This window comes from Glycine soja, chromosome 20 (genome assembly GCF_004193775.1).
Source record: "Glycine soja cultivar W05 chromosome 20, ASM419377v2, whole genome shotgun sequence".
Lineage (NCBI taxonomy): Eukaryota > Viridiplantae > Streptophyta > Magnoliopsida > Fabales > Fabaceae > Glycine > Glycine soja.
This window is the reverse complement of record NC_041021.1, coordinates 16,182,237-16,201,864: the sequence shown is the minus strand read 5'-3', so window position 1 is coordinate 16,201,864 and position 19,628 is coordinate 16,182,237. Positions and strand designations below refer to the sequence as shown.

General features: G+C 35.5%; 1 pseudogene; it reads right to left on the bottom strand.

Moving 5' to 3' along the window:
• Positions 1-4,095: 4,095 nt before the first annotated feature.
• On the bottom strand, positions 4,096-4,511 carry LOC114401890 (annotated as a pseudogene).
• Between the last annotated feature and the right edge of the window lie 15,117 nt (positions 4,512-19,628).

Here is a 19,628-nt window from a genome sequence, read left to right as displayed (position 1 = left end):
AAAGTATTGCATGCCAAGGCAGGCACAATAATAGGGTCAGGCACAACAGCAAGGGGAGGACCAGCAGCAGTCAGCCACAAATGCACCGTCGCCACCTCTACGATAGCCACCATCTCTAGAGTCCATCTCTGCTCACAATGGGAGGATGGAGCTCCAGATGCATGCATATATGCAGCATGTGACCGACCAGCAGGCAGCCAATCATAAGGGTAAGGTGCAGCTGAATGACAGCTTTTACCAGTACACCCTGCATCAGCAGAGCCAAGATCCCAGCCTTTTCCCATGGCCTACTCCCAAGCAATTCAGGGCCACAGTTGCATGGCCGTAGGGACCCCCAAAGATGAAGATGGAGCTTGGGAAGACGATGACGTGGCCGATGTGATGGACTTGTTCCTTTGAGGAAGCAGAGTCGCTTGGCCAGGATCGCCTAAAACTGTGAACTCGTCTTTATTTTGTTTTTATCGCTTTCGGTATTTGTTTGTTATCTCATTGTGATGGAATTTAACTTTATTTTATCGCTTTCAGTTTGTGTTTTTTTATCTCATTGTGATGAAACTTTATTGCTTCCAACATGTTGTCGTACTATTTCATTGTGATAGTTTGTTTGAAGCGAGAAAACTAAACAATAAAAAAATAGGGATTTTGTGTATGGTTTCGTTTCATTCACACGCCTTGTGTTCCTTTGATAAGTGTGATCTCGGGTAACAACTTTTCCTAGATTACAAACTTTTTCTAAAAAAAACAACTAAAACTAACATTCTTTTGAAAAAAAAAAGAGAGAAATGATTGCCAGTTTTCTTTGGAAAATTCACGGATCAAAACATGAAAGGTTTTTTGAAGAAAAGAAATGTGCACCTAGAGGGTGAAAACAACAAAAGATTTTCTTGAATGCCAAAATGGACTCAGATGTTTGTATGACTTGATAAAAGTGGTCGTTGAAACACTGGTTTGGCCTGAATGTGGAAACAAATCCTAAGCCTTACTATGTGTTTGGATGGATACTTTCAACGGAGTAATTCATTTTAAATGAGATATGGAATAGCTGTCATTTTAAATTTAGTGTTTGGATAATAATTTTAAGAAAAATTAAATATCTGGAATTTTAATAGAGAATTTTAATTAACAAAAAATAAGTCATATGAAATTCTCTTAAAAACCAAAGAATTTCAATTTCTCAGAACGTACTCACTCCTTTCTCCATACCAGCGGCTCCCCCACTGTCCAGGCAAGTCTCTTAGAAACCCTAGCAGCTCCTCTTTGTTATGCAAACCCTCAGTGCGTCTCTTGAGTTCCTCAGCAAAGGGGTCTTGGGAGTTGGCGAGTTGGTGGAGATCCATAACGACACCGTTTGGATTAACAATTATGTCGATTTCGTGGTAGCAGTGATCCAAGTGGAGTTTGACTTTGGGCTTTCTGCCACGCTTCCTCTTGGGTAGGATTGGCGAGGCGGCGGCGGTCAGTGGTGGAGGACTGCTGGGGGTGGGAGTAGGTTTGGCGGTAGGAGCCGGTGCTCTGGTTGAAGAGGGAAGGGTCGATCTTTGGAGTGACGAGGTCATGGGTGGAGCGGAGGTTGAATGTGTGGAGAGAGAAAGAGCAAGGAGCTCAAAATGAGAGAGAGTGGGGGAGTCTATGCACACAAGGGACTCCAACTTCAACGCTGCTGCTTCTGCTTCCATTTTTGCACAATGAAGAAACAACCTACCTCTCTCTTTTCTTCCTTTCGATTTCACTGTTGTCTACAAAATTTTCTATTTTTGTCAATGTTGTTCTCTCTCTGCATCTTCTATTTTTCACACTCCATGGGTTTTACTACATTACACTTGTTTAATGACCTTAATAAAAATATTTAATCCAAGTTTCTTTTTTGTGTTACTACAAGAATATTGTGTAAGATTCAAAATTGTTTAGCATTAAAATTATTTTGATTATTTAATTATTAAATATTAAATAAATTTATTGTTATATATTGTATAGCATTAAATTTATTTTGAATATTTAACTATTTAAAAAATGACTCGTATTTATTTTCATTCAATATTGAAATTTTAATTTTTAAATAAATATTTAAAAATAAAAATTTGAATTTCATTGAAATTGAATTACTTTGTCCAAACAAGGAAATTAAAATACAAAAAATTGAATTGCCCCATCCAAACAAAATATTTACAAAATGAAAGGAATTTAAATCAAGGCAATCAAAATGTTGTGTATTTGAATTTCCTAGAAATTTTTAAATTCCTCATCCAAACACATGGTTAGTGTTTGCATGGCCACAAAGCCTTATATTTGAGTGTCCACATGGATATGTGCTATGATTAATTATGCATGAATTTCTAATTATCATGATATGTGTTTCATGGAAATGATTTGGGCATTCCCTTATTTCTGAGCCATTTGCTAAACAGATATCCCGACATACACCATGTCCCGCCATTGGCAGGCTTGTTGAGCCAAACGTCGATTTTTTGGCCATGACCTTGACCTAGGATGGAAATTTCCAGCCTTACCCTAGGAAGAGAGAATAGGAGGATCTTCCAAGCGAAGCTTCTCTTACCTTAGGTATGTTCGTCAAAAGAAAAGAAAAAGAAGAAAAAGAAAGAAAAAAAAAAGGAGAGAAAGAAAAAGAATCAATCAATCAAAGATTGAAGAAAAGAAAAAGAAAATAAAAACAAAAAAGGGGTTCTTTGGACCAGACAATGTCTGAACAATGTGCAAAATTGTCGAAAGAGAAAATATAAAAGAAAAGCAATAGTAACTTGGTTAAAACTTGGGGGATGTGTAAAGCAATCACCTATTTTAGTTACAAATCGAATCTTTGTGTCCGCTCTTATTCCGTGCCGAACCAAAGAGAAAAGGAAACAGAAAAAGGAAAGGCCCGAACAACCTAAGCCAAATTTCCTACCCCAAAATCCAACCTTATTAAAGTCCTATTGATCCATGATGATTACGCATATTATCTTTGATTTGATGGGAAATGACTTGCAAAGTCAATCTACGACATATCTGTGGTTTGGAGTTAAGACGAAACACTTGCCTATGTGAGACTTTATACGACTTGAGCAGTTTTCCTCTATTCAGTTGGACCCAGTGTTTCTTCTAATGCTATTTTAGAAATGAAATGCTAATGTCTTAAATCTCATTTGTGGTTATGAGAAATTCTATCTGCATGCTTTCCTTCCCCAGTAGTCACATTGTTTTTCTTCAAAAATATATGTTGTTCTGATCAGTTTAGGGGTTTGTTTCTTTGCTAAGCGTGTTCATGTTTTAGTGAAAGACTTTCACGACTATCAAAGTCTTCTTTATTTTCCAAGACTATCAAATTCTGTTGTCTTGTAGAGACTATCAATGTCTTCTGCCCTTTACATTTCAAAGACTTCAATGTCTTTTGTCAAGACTATCACAGTCTTCTTTACATTTCAAAGACCATCAGAGTCTTTTGTCAAGACTATCAGAGTCTTCTTTACTTTTCCGAGACTATCAGAGTCTTTTGTCAAGACTATCATAGTCTTCTTTACTTTTCCGAGACTATCAGGGTCTTTTGTCAAGACTATCACAGTCTTCTTTACATTTCAAAGACCATCAGAGTCTTTTGTCAAGACTATCACAGTCTTCTTTACTTTTTTGAGACTATCAAAGTCTTTTGTCAAGACTATCACAGTCTTCTTTACATTTCAAATACTTCAATGTCTTTTGTCAAGACTATCACAGTCTTCTTTACATTTTGAAGACTTCAATGTCTTTTGTCAAGACTATCAAAGTATTCTTTATTTTTCCAAGACTATCAAATATCAAAGTTTGTTGTCTTTCAGAGACTATCAATGTCTTATGCCCTTTACATTTCAAATACCATCAGAGTCTTTTATTAAGACTATCACCATGTGTTTGGATGAGGAATTTAAAAATTTCTAAGAAATTTAAATTCATAACATTTTGATTGCCTTGATTTCAATTCCTTTCCTTTTGTAAATATTTTGTTTGGATGAGGCAATTCAAATTCTTGTATTTTAATTTCCTTGTTTGGACAAAGTGATTCAATTTCAATAAAATTCAAATTTTCATTTTTAAATATTTATTTAAAAATTAAAATTTCAATATTCAATGAAAATAAACAAGAGCCCAACAAGGTAGGCCTAAGTCTTTGGGCATAATGGTAACTCTCTTGGGTGAATGGTGCAGAGGTTGGTGTCCTCGAAGAGCACAACGAGGTAGGCCTCTGCGGCTTCCTGGAGAGTGGAGACAGCGCTACTCTGGAAGTAGAGATTGGTCTTGAAGTCCTGAGCGATTTCCCTTACGAGTCTCTGGAAAGGAAGCTTCCTTATGAGAAGCTCGGTGTTCTTCTGGTACTTTCGGATCTCCCTCAGTGCCACCATACTTGGCCTGAAACGGTGCGGCTTCTTCACGCCGCCGGTCGCCGGAGCGGACTTGCGTGCTGCTTTCATGGCAAGTTGCTTTCTTGAAGCTTTTCCTCTAGTGGACTTCCTTGCGGTTTGCTTCTTACGAGCCATTTCGAACATAGAGATTGCTTGACTTTGGAAGAAGACTAATGAGTACAAGCACGATGTGAGTACGAACACGTTTTGAGAAATTGAAATTCCTAGATTTTTAGGAGAATTTCATATGACTCAGTTTTGGTTAATTAAATTTCTCTATTAAAATTCCAGGTATTTAATTTCTTCTTAAATTATTATCCAAACACTAAATTTAAAATGACAGTAATTTAATATCTCATTTAAAATGAATTACTCAGATGAAAGTATCCATCCAAACACACTCTCAGAGTCTTCTTTACTTTTCAAAGAACATCAGAGTCTTTTGTCAAGACTATTAGAGTCTTCTTTACATTTTCAAGACTATCAGAGTCTTTTGTTTTGTAGAGACTATCAATGTCTTCTGCCCCCTTTATCTTCAAAGACTATCAGAGACTTTTGTCTTCAAGACTATTAAGGTCTTATTTACTTTTCCAAGACTATCAAAGTCTGTTGTCTTGCAGAGACTATCAATGTCTTCTGCCCTTTACGTTTCAAAGACTTCAATGTCTTTTGTCAAGACTATCACAGTTTTCTCTACATTTCAAAGGCTTCAATGTCTTTTGTCAAGACTATCAAAGTCTTCTTTACTTTTCCAAAGCTATCAGAAACTGTTTGTTGAGACTTCAATGTCTCCTTTATTTTTCAAAGCCTATCAAAGTCTTTCGTCAAGACTTCAATGTCTCCTTTACATTGTAAGACTTCAAGGTCTTTTGTTTGATGTACCTGATGCCTCTTACATTTTTTTTTCTTTTTACAGGTTTCACTGCTTGGGTTTTCGCTAGTAGCCAGTCGGATGGAAAGATCGCTAGGATGAAATTAGTGTCCTTATCTTTACTTACCTTTTTCATTTTCAATAAAAGATAAGTAAAAAGGGATAACTGTCAGACCCTAATTTCTTCTGAGGATGATCATTTGCTAACGTTTTGATTCTTGTTAGCCGAGTTGTGTTGCTTGACACCAGTTGTTGCGCAATACGAATGGTTTTTCGACGTTTCAGCAAAGAATGCAGAAAATACTCAAGTGGGAGGGAAAAAGGGTCATTTTGGAGCTTTTTTGACCCCTGACTCGCCCAAGCTAGCCTCTGGCTTGTCTGGGCCCCCAAATAACTTAGACATGAAGTAACCAGCTCGCTTGGGCGAGCAAGGTTACTTCAGGTTGAAGCAACAGCTCGCCTGGGCGAGCTACAGATCAACCAAGTCCCCTCATTTCCTATAAATAGGCGTGAAGGGGCTAAAGGAAGGGGTTCAGCCTTCATATATTGAAAGCATTTAGTGAAATTAAGGAGAAGAAGAAAAAATGAGGTTGAGGCGCTTCTAAATCGCAATCGTGATCGATTCCCGCATTGTTCTTCGTTCATCAACCAGTTAGTATTCATTTTAAGGTTTTAAATTCGCACTATGCACCCTTCGGTGTCCTCCTTGTTGCTTTGCACATCTTTCATCTCATTCTTCTACCATAAGTGATCTCATTTGTTCATGTAAAGCGAATTTCAACCGATCATTTGTGTTGTAATCTCGTTTTATCCTTGCAAAATAAAATTTCAACCAATCATTTACCTCACAGGTCGTCTTTTAATCAGATTGAAAGTAAATAAGTGAAACCAAGATAAAATCAACATGTAATCAAGCTTTCTATCCACAAAAGTCGCTTGAGTCCATTCAAGGTCCAACACCTAAATGGTCTCTTTTATTGTTATCGGTTAAAAATGAACTTTTCAAAAGTTTATAATCAACTCTACGCATAACTTTCTCACTTTTAAAGAACTACGTAGGTCTGATTTCCTCATCGCACTTGAGAATATGTAGGAGCAAGGGCAACGCTCTTGTCGACCCCAACAAGTAAAAAAACATTAAAAAGGAAAACAAATAAATATTGAAATCATGATTTTACACACTCGGTCAAAGGCTGTCGTCCCGTGTGACGGACGCATGGGGTGTTAATACCTTCCCCGCACGTAAACAACTCCCGAACCCTTATTCTCAAAATTCGCAGACCCCTTTTTGGTTTGTCTAACATTTTCCTTGAATAAACGTTGGTGGCGACTCCCGCGCGTTTTCTTTTTTGAAAGACACACCCTTGAGTCTCGCATCGTCCTCCCGCCAAAGGGTAGGTTGCGACAATTGGTAATAAGTTGGATCATTTATAACAAGTGGTTCGGATATTTTATAAGTTTTTTTAAAATGATATTAATGACAAATAATTTGTAATGGTAATCAATAACGTAAGGAATTAGCCTCAAACTTATTACTACTATCATGACTCGTACAATTATTTTTTCTCTTTCACTTGACCCAAACACGCTTATAAAATTAGTATCTTATATTTTTTTATAACTATTTCTCAAATATATCTTTAATATTCTTTTCTAAAATATATTTTTATTTTCTACATTGTCATTTATATAGGAAAAAATAGTAAGCATTGTATTTTATGGAATTTAACAATTGATATATATGTATATATATATATATATATATATTCTAAATATATACTCAACAATTTAACGAAATTCAATAATGAAAGCTCACAATGATACTAATAGATGTGTTTCCTATTTCAGGTTTTATATTCTTCTTAATAAATTGTATATATAATTAATTAATCTAATTAACTTAAATTTACCACAATCATTTCTTTCTAGATCATTAATTTGGATTTGGATATATTGTATATTGTATACCAACAAAAACATTTATTGTTATTGATTTTACCTACATCTGGCATGCATTAATTTGGTATTCATTTATTACAAGAAAATAAACTTTTAACATCGATTTTTACGGTATGAACTGATGTTGAAACTACTATCGTTAAAAATATCATTTTTAACATCAGTTATGAAAACCGATGTTGAAATCTACTATACAACATTGATTCTTCTAAAAATCAATGTGGTTAGCAAAAAAATGTAAAAAAAAATGCAAAAACAACATCGATTCGGCCAAAATCGATGTTATATTGCACCATGGTGGAAGCTTGCTTGTGGGGCTTCTATGTAGGCTGGATCTTTGAGCTTTAATGAGGTCCTTTAATGGTGATTTTCCACCATGGAGATGCAGCGGAAGACAAAGGAGAAGAGGTGAGAGGAGGCGCCATCCACTAGGGAATAAGCCATGGAAGAAGGAGCTTCACCACTAAGATGAGCCTTGGATAAGAAGTTTGGAGAGGATGCTTCAATGGAGGAAAAGAAAGAGGGGGAGAAAGAGAGAGGGGGGAGCACGAAATTGAAGGAAGAAAAAGGGAGAGACATTGAACTTTGAGTTGTGTCTCACAAGACTCTCATTCATCAAAGTTACAATAAGTGTTACACATGCTTCTATTTATAGACTAGGTAGCTTCCTTAAGAAGCTTTCTTGAGAAAACTTCCTTGAGAAGCTTCTTTGAGAAAACTTCCTTGAGAAGTTAGAGCTTAGCTACACACACCCCTCTAATAACTAAGCTCACCTCCTTGAGAAGATTTCTTGAGAAGATTCCTAAAGAAGCTAGAGCTTAGCTACACACAACCCCTATAATAGCTAAGCTCACCCCTGATGCAATCCTACCCCGCAAGGGCATTGGATAGAAGACTCCAAGTAGATTGGGCCAGAGATCCAAGGGAAGGCCCTAGGGTTCTCATGAGCCTTAGGGTGGATTTTGAGCCATGGGCTAAGTATGAGCCCGCTTATCTTTGTAAATATTAGAATAGGTTTTTCCTTCGTTTGGGCCTTGTATTTTGGCCATTCTAGTAGTATAGGGTTTTAGCCTTGTATTTCGAGGCATTTTGAGTAGTCTTTGTAGTAGGGATTTTTTATGTATTTTCATGTATTTTTTCATGGGGGTGAGCTTAGCTATTATAGGGGGGTGTAGCTAAGCTCTAGCTTCTCATCTCAAGGAGGTGAACTTAGCTATTAGAGAGGTATGTGTAGCTAAGCTCTAGCTTCTTTAGGAATCTTCTTAAGGAAGCTTCTCAAGGAGGTGAGCTTAGTTATGAGAGGGGTGTGTGTAGCTAAGCTCTAGCTTCTCAAGGAAGTTTTCTCAAAGAAGCTTCTCAAGGAAGTTTTTTCAAGAAAACTTCTCAAGGAAGCTACGTAGTCTATAAATAGAAGCATGTGTAACACTTGTTGTAACTTTGATGAATGAGAGTGTTGTGAGACACAACTCAAAGTTCAACTTCTCTCCCTTTTTCTTCCTTCAATTTCATGCTTCCCCCTCTCTCTTTCTCTTCCTCTTTCTTTTCCTCCATTGAAGCATCCTCTCTAAGCTTCTTATCCAAGGCTCATCTTGGTGGTGAAGCTCCTTCTTCCATGGCTTATTCCCTAGTGGATGGCGCCTCCTCTCACCTCTTCTCCTTTGTCTTCTGCTGCATCTCCATGGTGGAAAATAACCATTAAAGGACCTCATTGAAGCTCAAAGATCCAGCCTCCATAGAAGCCCCACAAGCAAGCTTCCATCAACCCCCATGCCAAAATACATGAAAATATAAAAAAATATCCCTACTACAAAGACTACTCAAAATGCCCTGAAATACAAGGCTAAAACCCTATACTACTAGAATGGCCAAAATGCAAGGCCAAAAAGAAGGAAAAAACCTATTCTAATATTTACAAAGAATAATGGATCCAACCTTGATCCATGGGCTCAAAAATCTACCCTAAGGTTCATGAGAACCCTAGGGCCTTCTTTAGTAGCTCTAGCCCAAGCCTCTTGGAGTCTTCTATCCAATACCCTTGGGGTTAGGATTGCATCACACCATACAACATTGGTTTTGACCATCAATCACTATCCCTTTGTGGTTGATTCACCTTCAAATCATATTTATGTTTGGAAGAGAGAATTTGTTGTTGTGCTGAGCGTAACTTCTCATTTTTTGTTGATCTTCCACACTCCACCTTCACCTTCACTAATCAACTCAAACCTATAATTGAAAAGGTGAATTCTAATGATGAGATCCCTGTTGTTGCTGAATGTAATGACCCGCCTCGTCACTACGATATCACCACTCTAAACCGCGAGAATTTTAATTTTTAAATGAAAACTCCGTTAATTTGCTTATGAAAAATGAAAGTAATTTTTTTCTCGATATACATTCACCAAACAACGCACCATTACTTAAGTGAATACATACATATATATATATATATATAGGTATATATATATATATATATAGGTATAGTAACTTAGTACACATCATTCACATAATGGAAAATAAATTTATTCATACATATAACTAAATTTGGTATTTACATCCTCAATTCAACAAAAAGAATTATGGAACCAGCTATAGAGGAGTTGATTAACAAAACACAACTCTCTCCCAAAATAATCCCAATGTCATCACGTACTCTACTGCTGTCATTCTACTCCCACGAACAAAGGTTCAAGATCATCATAGGTACCAACCACACGGTACAAAAATTGTGAGGGGTGAGTTTATTATAAAAGAAATTAATACAGAAATCAAATAACCACAATTAGTAAGAAAACATTAACTAATATCATAAGCTTACACAAACATTCATTAGTCCAACACACACTCAACAAATAGTCATCATCAGTCCATAGTTCCAATCAATCATGCTCAGTATGATGCATGTACCTGACCTCAACTCTCAATGCAATGTGGTACCATCCCCAAGGAAATAGCCTAAGCGTGTCCATACGACACTCTCAATTAGGAAAACTAGGCAGTAAGTGTCGAGGTCACCCTGTCATGCACAGGCAACTCCCCCCTATGGCGATCAGCCTGAGTCTTAAGGGAGTTCCAAACCGAGTGGCATGCCCCCAAGTACAAGTATTCCTCCTCATGAGAAACTACAAGTACTTACTGACAAAGTTTATGCCATTTCCATGTCATATGAAGTATGAAACATGGGCACCATCAATGCACTGACCGTGGATAATTAAAGATTCTAAGCCATCCCCCTCTGGAAATGCTTAAAACTCTTTAACCACTCTATTTCCCCCACCAAGGATATCCAACAAGGTCATTGCACCCCCCATGGACATACACAACATACATCATCACAATGACATTTTCAACATCATCAACATCTCATCTCAATATCATTATCTACATCAACATTGCCTCATCTCATTTCAATGACATTATCAACAACAACATCATCATATCATATTAACTTAATCATCAATAACATCATCAACTTATATCAACATAATCATCAATGACAACATCATCTCACATCAATTAATATCCTTAATAATAGTATCATTAGTAAGTCGCATTCCGCATATACATACATGTATAGTCCATGCCTGAGATTCACACTCCCCAGGTCTTCAGACCATACAAGTCTAATAGAAACAATTCATCAATAATAGATATATCGCATCCCATTAGTCAAAAATATTTTTTTCTTGAAAACCAGCATGCAACAGGGACAGACATACATCCCCATAGTTAGGTTTCTTGACCCCAACTATGGTATTAAAAACTGTAAACGGTAATAAACTCCCCTCACCTATCGTAAGCTCTCTATCAGTTCCTTTTTGCGTCACTCAGAGGTCTCTCTCGTTCATGCTCGTTATTCCAAATGCAAGGTTCTATATACCAAATTGAAGGAAATTTAATATAGATTCCATTTTGGACAAGTGGCCTCAGATATCTTAAGAAGGGGGGGGGGGTTGAATTAAGATATCACAAACAATTTCCCACTTAAAAATTCTACTTTGATTTTAACCCAAGTTCCAAGATTCCTTTTAAAATGAATTCCTAAATAATAATTCAAATTAAACTTACTGAATAGAAACAATAAGCAACAATAAATAAAAGAGTTTAAGGGAAGATAAAGTGAAAACACAGTTTTTATACTGGTTTGACAAAGTTTGTTGCCTACGACCAGTCCCCAAGAAATCCGCTTGGGAGTTCCACTATGTCACAAATCCTTTACACCTTCTGAAACACACAAGGACAACCCTTCCTTTGTGCTCAGATTCTTTACAACAAGAGACTCACAGTCTCTTAGCCCTTTTTCAGAAGTAAGAAGAAGAAGAAGAAGAAATGATCTCTCTTGAAAGAGACAGATGTTACAATGAAGCCCTCAATTCCTTATTGAATAGCACAAGTGTTTGGCCAAGGAATGTTTGAAGATAAGATATTTTTGTTTGAGAGGATTATGTCTTTTGTGAACAGTGAAAACTCTAAAGAAAATTCATGCCCAAGTCACCTATTTAAATTCCTTTGATGGCTATTAAAAAATCTAATGAAAAGTTGTGACTGTTGGCAGATTTTCTCGAAAATCCTCTCTAGTAATCGATTACAGCTTTGGCGTAATCGATTACACAGTTAATTTTATTCAAAATTCAAATGTCCAATGTTCAAAATCTCTGGTAATCGATTACATATGATGTGTAATCGATTACACACTTACAAAATTATTTTTAACCATTTTAAAGCATTGGTAATCGATTACATAGTTTTGGTAATCGATTACAGCTTTGAAAAACTTTGAAAATAACTTTGAAAACATTTCCAGAAAGCTTTGTGGCTACTGGTAATCGATTACAACCTCTGGTAATCGATTACCAGAGAGTAAAATGCTTGGAAAAGTTTTTGTTAAGATAGAAACTAACTTGGCCAATCATTTGTGCTTTTCAAAAACTTTTCTAAGAGTCTGTCTTAATTCTTATCTTGAGATATTTGCTTTGCTTGACATCTTGCTTTCTTCATCCTTGAAATTCATCTTGAATGATCTTTGAAATTCCTTGACATCATCAAAATAATTCTTGAAGCTTTGCTTCTACAATCTCCCCCTTTTTGATGATGACAAGTCCTGAAATCAAGATAGTAGTATATACAAATACTCCCCCTTTCTTTTGGAGATTATACTCCCCCTTTCTTTAAGCTCTCTTGATTTCTAAGTTCTTGAATTTTTCTCCCCCTTTGGCAACATCAAAAAGCCAAAGTGCGGGGCAACATCAAACTCAAGCAATCAGTAAACACGAATGTTTCAATTAACCAATCAATCCTTATTTGTCCAAATCACTAACATCTAAGAGGCCTAATTCTCTCCTAATGGCAAAGAATGTTTCCTTAGGGAGAGGTTTTGTAAAGATATCAGCAAATCGATTCTTTGTATCGACAAATTCTAGAACATAATCTCCCTTCAGAACATGATCTCTTAAGAAATGGTGTCTAATTTCTATATGCTTGGTTCTAGAGTGTTGAATTGGATTTTTGGATAGATTGATTGCACTTGTATTGTCACACCTAATAGGTATATGATCAAGAAGGATTCCATAGTCAGATAGTTGTTGCTTCATCCATAAAATTTGGGCACAGCAACTGCCAGCATAAATATATTTTGCTTCAGCAGTAGATAAAGCAACACTATTTTGTTTCTTACTATGCCATGATACAAGAGCAAATCCAATAAATTGACATGTCCCACTTGTTCCTAATAGGTATCTTATGATCCTTTTTACTGCACTCAAATGTGATTGTTTGGGGTTGGATTGGAACCTAGCACACATGCATACACTAAACATGATATCCGGTCTACTAACAGATAAATAGAGAAGAGATCCAATCATACCTCGATATTGTTTCATGTCTATAGACTGACCAGATTCATCTTTATCTAAGTAACAGCCAGTACTCATAGGTGTAGCCATGTGCTTTGCACTTTCCATCCCAAATCTTTTGATCAATTCTTTGCAGTATTTTGCTTGGTTGACGAATATACCTTCTTTAGTTTTCTTGATTTGTAACCCCAAGAAGTGGTTTAGTTCTCCCATCATTGACATTTCAAATTCACTTTGCATATCAAGAGAGAACTCCTTGCACAGTGAATCATTAGTGGATCCAAAGATTATATCATCAACATATATTTGAACTAACAGAATATCATCATGTTTTCTCTTTATGAACAGTGTGGTATCCACTTTTCCTCTAGAAAAATATTTCTCTGAAAGAAATTTGCTTAGACGTTCATACCATGCCCTAGGGGCTTGTTTCAAACCATATAAAGCCTTTTTCAATCTATAAACATGATTTGGCTTATCTGACATCTCAAAACCTGGGGTTGTTCAACATATACTTCTTCTTGAATTAAGCCATTTAGAAAAGCACTTTTAACATCCATTTGATAAAGCTTAAAATTCATTATGGATGCATAAGCTAAAAGCATTCTAATGGCTTCTAATCTTGCAACTGGAGCATATGTTTCTTTGTAATCTATTCCCTCTTCTTGATTATATCCTTTTGCAAGTAATCTTTCCTTGTTCCTAATGATTATGCCATGTTCATCTAACTTATTCCTAAATACCCATTTTGTTCCTATGATGGGGTAGTTTTCAGGTTTCTCTACTAGTTCCCACACATTGTTTCTCTCAAACTGATTTAGTTCTTCTTGCATAGCAACTATCCAATGATCATCTATTATGGCTTCATCTAAATTTTTAGGTTCAATCATAGACACAAAAGTCATATTATTGCATAAATCTTTAAGAGAATGTCTAGTTGTTACCCCTTTTGAGATATCACCAATAATGTTGTCAAGGGGACGATCTCTTGAAGCTTTCCATTCTCTTGGAAGTTCATAATTTGATTTGGCTTCTTCTGGAGGATCTTCATTGCTTCCTTTCCCTTTTCCTTTAGAATCTTGTCCATAAATATGCATTTGTTCTAAAGATTCTGCAATATCATCTAAAATATCCTTTCTTGGGGGAATGGCATTAAACTCATCAAAGGAAACATGAATAGATTCTTCAATAGTCATAGTTCTCTTATTATATATTCTATAAGCTTTACTATGCAAGGAATAACCAAGAAAAATTCCTTCATCTAACTTAGCATCAAACTTTCCTAAGTTTTCTTTTCCATTGTTTAATACAAAGCATTTGCAACCAAAAACATGAAGGTGTGAAATGTTAGGCTTTCTACCATTAAACAGTTCATATGGAGTTTTCTTTAAAATGGGTCTTATTAAAGCCCTATTCATGATATAGCATGCCGTATTAACGGCTTCTGCCCAAAAATATTTTGGAAGAGGAGTGTCATTTAATAAGGTTTTAGCAATTTCTTCCAAAGATCTATTTTTCCTTTCAACAACTCCATTTTGTTGAGGGATTCTAGGTACTGAAAATTTATGTTCAATGTCATGCTTATCACAAAATAATTCAAATTCTTTATTTTCAAATTCACCCCCATGATCACTCCTAATAGATATAATTTTGAGATTTTTCTTGTTTTGAATCATTTTTGCAAGTTTCCTAAATGCTTGAAATGCATCATTCTTATGAGTGATAAATAGTGTCCAAGTGTATCTAGAATAGTCATCAACTATAACAAGGGCATAGTAACTTCCTCCAAGACTCATGATTCTAGAAGGGCCAAACAAATCCATGTGTAGTAATTGTAAAGGTTGAGTAGTTGAAACAATGTTTTTGGATTTGAATGAAACTTTAGTTTGTTTTCCCTTTTGGCATGCATCACATAGTCTATCTTTTTCAAATTTTAGTTTTGGCAAACCAACAACTAAATCTTTTGAAATTAATTTGTTTAAGTGTTCCATCTTAATGTGAGCAATTCTTTTATGCCATAGCCATGGATCATTATCTTTGCTAAGAAAACATTGATTATTACCTATTTTTTGACTTAAGTCTATCATGTAAACATTATTGACTCTAAACCCTATATGCTTTATATTTGTATCATGTCCATGTTCAATGACACATTTTTGAGAATCAAATGATACTTGATAGCCTTTATCACACAATTCACTAACACTAATCAGGTTGTGCTTAACACCTTCAACTAGTAGAACATTTTCAATGGAGGTTGAAGAATTTGTACCTATTTTTCCAACTCCAAGAATTCTACCTTTGTTGTTGTCACCATAGGTTACATGCCCGCTTTTCTTGGGAGAGATATGTGTGACCTTTGATGCATCTCCCGTCATATGTTTTGAGCACCCGCTATCTATGTACCACTTTTTCTTCAAGGGTTCCTACAAGATCAATATTGTGACTTAGGTACCCAATCTTTATTGGGTCCTTGAGTGTTATTGTGAACAATGGATCCTTTTGGGACCCAAATCATTTTAATATTGTTGCAATTTTTCCTAAAATAGCATTTAGATATGCCATGCCCTTTTCTTCCACAATAAAAACATGTAATGAAAGGAGAATTATATTTTTGTGTGGAAGAAAAGAAATTTTTATAAAACTTTTGTCATTTTTCTGGTTTATATCCAATCCCTGCTTTATCAAAAATACATCTTTATTTTCCTAATATAATATCTAGGTTGTTTTTGCCACTTGAGAATTTGGCAAGTGAGTTTTTCATATTTTTAATTTCTTCTACATATTTACTACAACATTCACATGAATTTTCTTTTTCAATAGTCATAGTAGAAGCATGAACTTTATCACTTGATTTAGAGATTGACACTTCAGACTTAAGATGATCTAACTCTTTATTTAACTTTGAAATCTCTTTCTCTAAATCTGAAATTGTTTTCTAAGATGAAGAAACAAGTTTTGTAAGTTTAATAGATTCACTATGTAATTCAGCAAATGCATCTTGTAACTCATCAAAAGAAATAGATTTGTTAGAAGATGTTACCTCTTCGTCACTTTCATAGTTTTTTCCCATTAGACATAGGTTAATCACTTCTTTTTCAGAATCATTAGATGATTCTAAGTCGTTATCATCCCATGTGATGTAGGCCTTCTTTGCCTTCTTTTCTCCAATGTTTTTGTTCTCGGATTTCTCCATTCTTTTCTTAAAGATTGGACAATCAACCCTCAGATGTCCAAGTTGATTGCACTCATAGCATCTTGGAGTTTGAGATGATTCTTCAATCCTTCTTTTAGGTTTGAAGTTTTGTCTTCTTTGAGTTTCTCTCATCCTAAGAAATTTGTTGAATCTTTTGACAAAGAGACTAAGTTATTCATCATTATCCAAGTCAATTGAATCTTCCATATCACTTTCTTCTTGGATTGAAGATGAGGCTTTAAGAGAAATTCCCTTCTTCTTCTTATCATTTTCTTCATGTTGATTTAGTCTTTGCAACTCCATTTCATGTTCTTGTAATTTTCCAAATAATGTAGCAAGAGACATACTAGATAAATCTCGAGATTCTGTGATGGTTGTTACCTTGGGTTGCAATTCTCTACTTAGACATCTCAAAACTTTATTTATTAGATCCTCATTTGGAAATATTTTTCCTAAAGATGCAAGATGATTAACTATGTGTGTGAACCTCTTTTGCATGTCTTGTATACTTTCATTTGCATTCATCCTAAATAGTTCATATTCATGAGTTAATGTGTTTATCCTAGATCTTTTAACATTTGTTGTGCCTTCATGTGTTACTTGTAGGGTATCCCACATATCCTTTGCACTTTTACAATTTGATACCCTAAAGTATTCATCCATTCCTAGGGCAGATGTAATTATGTTTTTGGCATTTAAGTTATATTGTACTAGTCTTCTTTCTTCTATGGAAGCAAAGCTTCATGATGAATCAACAATGATTCAAAGGTGTTTTGATGATAACAATGATGACAACAAAAGATGATGACAAAGGTGATGAACAAAAAGCTCAAAAGATCAAAGAACAACTCAAGTGAATCAAAGAACATCTCAAGTGAATCAAGAACAAGTCAAGAGTTCAAGAATCAAGAAGAATTCAAGACTCAAGAAGAAAGCCTACAATCAAGAATCAAGACTCAAGATCTCAAGAATCAAGATCAAGATTCAAGACTCAAGATTCAAGAATGAAGAAAAGACTCAATCAAGATAAGTATTAAAATGTTTTTTCAAAACTTTGAATAGCACATGAGTTTTTGACAAAACCTTTACTAAAGAGTTTTTACTCTCTGGTAATCGATTACCATATTGTTGTAATCGATTACCAATAGCAAAATGAGTTTGAAAAAGTTTTCAAACTGAATTTACAACGTTCCAAATATTTTCAAAAGGCTGTAATCGATTACCAGTGCCCTTGAACGTTGAAATTCAAATTTAAATGTGAAGAGTCACATCCTTTCACTCAAAAGCTTTGTGTAATCGATTACACTTATTTGGTAATCGATTACCAGTGTTTGTTTCTGAAAAATCTAAAGATGTAACTCTTAAAAAAGGTTTTGACTTTTTCAAATGGGTTTTAAGTTTTTCTAAAAAGTTATAACTCTTCTGAATGGCCTTCTTGATCAGACATGAAGAGTCTATAAAAGCAAGGCTTTGTTTTGCATTTTCAATCAATCTTTCAAACAACAATCTTGAATACTTTTGCTTTTCCAATCAATCCTTTACAAGCCTTGAAATCTCTTTGAAGTTATTCTTCTTCTTCTTTTGTACCAAAAGCTTTCTGAAGTTTTCTGGTTTTCTAAACCTTGAAAACTTGTGCTATTCATCTTTTCATTCTCTTCTCCCTTTGCCAAAAAGAATTCGCCAAGGACTAACCGCCTGAATTCTTTTTGTGTCTCTCTTCTCCCTTTTCCAAAAGAACAAAGGACTAACCGCCTGAATTCTTTTGTGTCTCCCTTCTCCCTTGTCAAAGAATTCAAAACGACACAGTCTGAGAATTCTTTTGATTCTTCCCATTCCCTAATACAAAAGTGTTCAAAGGACTAACCGCTTGAGAATTCTTTTGTATCCCCATTCACAAAGTATCAAAGGTTTAACAGCCTAAGATCTTTGTCTTAACACATTGGAGGGTACATCCTTTGTGGTACAAGTAGAGGGTACATCTACTTGGGTTTGACTGAGAACAAGAGAGGGTACATCTCTTGTGGATCAGTTCTAGTGGAGGGTACATCCACTAGGTTCAAAGAGAACAAGGGAGGGTACATCCCTTGTGGATCTTTGCTTGTAAAAGGATTTTTACAAGGTTGAAAGAAATCTCAAGGACCGCAGGTCGCTTGGGGACTGGAGGTAGGCACGGGTTGTTGCCGAACCAGTATAAAAACTCTTGTGTGTTTGTTTCCTTCTTCCCTACTCTTTTACTTTCCGCTGTGCATTTAATTTTCGCTTTTACTTTCTGTTAAGTTTCTCTTCTACTCCATATTCTCTTAACAACAAAAGTAAAAGCCTTAAAAGAGTAATTTTTAATTGGTAAAGTTTTAGGAATAATTAACTCAACCCCCCCCCCCTTCTTAATTATTCTGAGGCCACTCGATCCAACATCTTCCTCACTCCAATCTCCCTAGGCTTTTCTATTGTTGTATTTCCAGCAACCATGGTGGGAATATAAGGCCCTATTTCTATGGCTTCCCAAATGTTTAAATCTATAGCCTCTATGAAGATTTGCATGCGGATTTTCCAATAGTGGTAACCCACTCCATTAAAAATGGGAAGCCTATTAATTGAATTGCCTTCGGGGAACAAGTAGTTTGATGAGGCCATTAATTCTTGAAGCTTCTAAACTTTGTACAAGAATGAAGCTCTGATACCACTTGTTGGACAAGTGGCCTCAGATATCTTAAGAAGGGGGGGTTGAATTAAGATATCACAAACTATTCCCCAATTAAAAATTCTACATTGATTTTAACCCAAGTCCCAAGATTCCTTTTAAAATGAATTCCTAAATAATTCAAATTAAACTTACTGAATAGAAACAATAAGCAACAATAAATAAAAGAGTTTAAGGAAAGAGAAAGTGCAAACACAGTTTTTATACTGGTTCGGCAAAGTCCATTGCCTACGTCCAATCCCCAAGAAATCTGCTTGGGAGTTCCACTATCTCACAAATCCTTTACACCTTCTGAAACACACAAGGACAACCCTTCCTTTGTGCTCAGATGCTTTACAACAAGAGACTCACAGTCTCTTAGCCCTTTCTCAGAAATAAGAAGAAGAAGAAGAAATGATCTCTCTTGAAAGAGACAGCTGTTACAATGAAGCCCTCAATTCCTTATTGAATAACACAAGTGTTTGGCCAAGGAATGTTTGAAGATAAGATATTTTTGTTTGAGAGGATTATGTCTTTTGTGAACAATGAAAACTCTAAAGAAAATTCGTGCCCAAGTCACCTATTTAAATGCCTTTGATGGCTATTCAAAAATCTAATGAAAAGTTGTGATTGTTGGCAGATTTTCTCGAAAATCCTCTCTAGTAATCGATTACAGCATTGGCATAATCGATTACACAGTTAA